The sequence below is a fragment of the Gossypium hirsutum genome, chromosome D13, assembly GCF_007990345.1.
Source record: "Gossypium hirsutum isolate 1008001.06 chromosome D13, Gossypium_hirsutum_v2.1, whole genome shotgun sequence".
In the NCBI taxonomy this organism is placed as follows: Eukaryota; Viridiplantae; Streptophyta; class Magnoliopsida; order Malvales; family Malvaceae; genus Gossypium; species Gossypium hirsutum.
Genome location: NC_053449.1, coordinates 55,353,976 through 55,356,472, shown reverse-complemented (window position 1 = coordinate 55,356,472; position 2,497 = coordinate 55,353,976). Strand labels below are relative to the sequence as shown.

The following is a 2,497-nucleotide window of genomic DNA, read 5'->3' as shown; positions in this document are numbered from 1 at the left end:
GTTTCATAATTTCTTTGATATTACAACTTGGATTTCGGATTTTTTATATCCAAAACATCATGATATAGATTAATAAAGCTTAGTCAACTGTTCGGCATAAGGGTGAGCAAAATTCGATTCGATTCGAAAAAATCGAAAAAAATTTTAAATTTCGAATTATTCGAATTGAGTTAATCGAATTAATCGAATCAATTCGAATTTTTTCTTTCGAATTTCGAGTTCGAATCGAGTTGAATTTTCGAATTTGAATAACTCGAATAATTCGAATAATTCGAATAAAAACTATATTTTTTATTTTTAAAATATACTACATATATTTTTTATTTTTAAAATACACTACATTTAAAACAAAATCACTTCCAAAATCCCTAACTAAGCCCGTGCCCTCCCTCCTCCATTTTTTCCCAATTCGAAAATCTTCACCTCCGGTCCACCCTCGTCCACCGATCCACCTCCGGTCCCGGGTCCTCCACGGCTGACTGCTCCACCGCCGGTGCTTTTACGTCTTCTACCTTTGATTTCTAAGGTATATTAACTTTTATTCCTTTCCTTACACTGTATTTAGTTTCAATGGGTTTCTCAGTTTCTGCACTTTCTTCCTTGCAGTACCTTGGTTTGAGCTCTGCGAATCTTTCTAAAGCAACTGATTGGGTACACAGGTAACATTCAAACTTCCCTCTTTGTTAGAGTTACACTTGTCAGCTGTTAAAGAAGTCCTCTTGATCCCAGTGAAAAGATCCAAACCAACAAATCTTTTATCAGAAATTATGGGTTTCTGTTGAAACAAATAAAAAGAAAAAACATTGAAAAAAAAATTTTGGCTTCTGTCATTAAAATAAGCTTTTTTTTGGTTTTCCCTTATTTTGTCTTGTTTTTGTTTCTTGGTGTGGGATATGAGTGTTTTCAATTTTGCCTCGTGGGTTTTTGGATTGAACTTTAAGAATTATGCGTTGAACGGTCGTAAATTTTTGGCGAAGAGAGAAGAAACTTGTTTCTTCATTGTTTATCAAAGCAAAGAGGCTTGAGTTTTCTTTAAGTTTGCAGGGAGAGAGTGGAATTCCCTTTTATTTTCGCTACTTGTTGTTTAGTTCTTAAGCTTTTCTTGTGGGGGTGGTGAGAAAGAACTGTTATCATCTCTGGTACTAAACATAACCAACACAAAAAATAAGAATCTTTAGAGGAGGGAAGGATCGATGTAAGCAAGTAAGATGGATTGCGCCTACGGTTGGTTATTGGATTGTTAGTTGTGATGGTGCCTTCAATTTATTGTCGAAGGAAGTTGGAATTGGGGTGATCATTAGAGATTCTATGGCTGCTTTAGTTGCTAAGAAGGGAAGAAGTTTCTTGGCTAGCTCTACCCTTGAAGTTGAGGCTCTTGCTATGCATGAAGGTTTTTTACTTGCTGACAACAAGAGACGCCAACAGAGCTGTAGATTAGGTTGCATCTCAATTCAGGAGGAGGATGTGCCTTTCCAACTGGGTGGATTCATCCCATCTTCTCTGGTTCCTATTCTGAGTTGAGATGAATTACCAACACCCCATTGAGTGTGTTTTCTTAAACGAAATCTTAGAGATAATCTATTACACTTCTCTAAAAGATTCTTATTTTTTTGTTTTGGAGGTTAGTTAGCTTCTTTTCTGGGTTTTTATTTCTATTTGGGGTTCTTTTGTATAGCTCTGCCATCGTTTATGCCTATGGAATGTGTTCTTTGTTTTGTTTTTCTTTTCAATGGGTTGCTTTTAATGTTGTTGAAATTTGAAACTTAGATTGCTTTTCTGGATCTGCTACTTCTTTTATTTCTTATTCCATTCTTCAGGCATATATGTTTGATTATGTGTTAAGGAATGATACATTGAGACCTGATATATGTATATCAGTATATGTATGTATTATTCACCTCATTACCTTTGCAAGGATTAAAGATTGTTGAAATTGATATTGGAAATATAAATTCTCTAAGTGGGAATATGCAGTCAATTATTTTTGTATGCACCAATCATCATCAAACTATAGCCATCATTTTGAAGCTGCAGATTTATTGTTGTTCTTTCTAATTTAGTTGTTATTTTATATATTCAAAAACTTATAATTATAAAATAAAACAATTCAACCATTTTTTATAAATGTAGTTTAACATACTTTTTTTTTGTTTAATTTATGCTGCTATATATTATTTAATTTTTAATTTAATCAATTGAGGAGAAAAGAATGTCAATTATTTTTGTATGCACCAATCATCATCAAACTATAGCCATCATTTTGAAGCTGCAGATTTATTGTTGTTCTTTCTAATTTAGTTATTATTTTATATATTCAAAAACTTATAATTATAAAAATAAAACAATTCAACAATTTTTTATAAATGTAGTTTAACATATTTTTTTTTGTTTAATTTATGCTGCTGTATATTATAATGGTTTCTGAACTGATGTGTTATTGTTATTAGTTTGGTTTGGTTTGGTTTGTTGTTGTTGGTTAATTGGACTTTTGTTGTGT

At 32.2% G+C, this 2,497-nt stretch overlaps 1 long non-coding RNA gene across 1 annotated transcript; it reads left to right on the top strand.

Annotated features, from left to right (window-relative positions):
* The first annotated feature begins 278 nt into the window (after positions 1-278).
* On the top strand, positions 279-1,781 carry LOC107937697 (uncharacterized). The gene is made up of 2 exons (XR_001694745.2): positions 279-526; positions 607-1,781. It is a non-coding gene; the product is annotated as an uncharacterized lncRNA (long non-coding RNA).
* Positions 1,782-2,497: the final 716 nt, after the last annotated feature.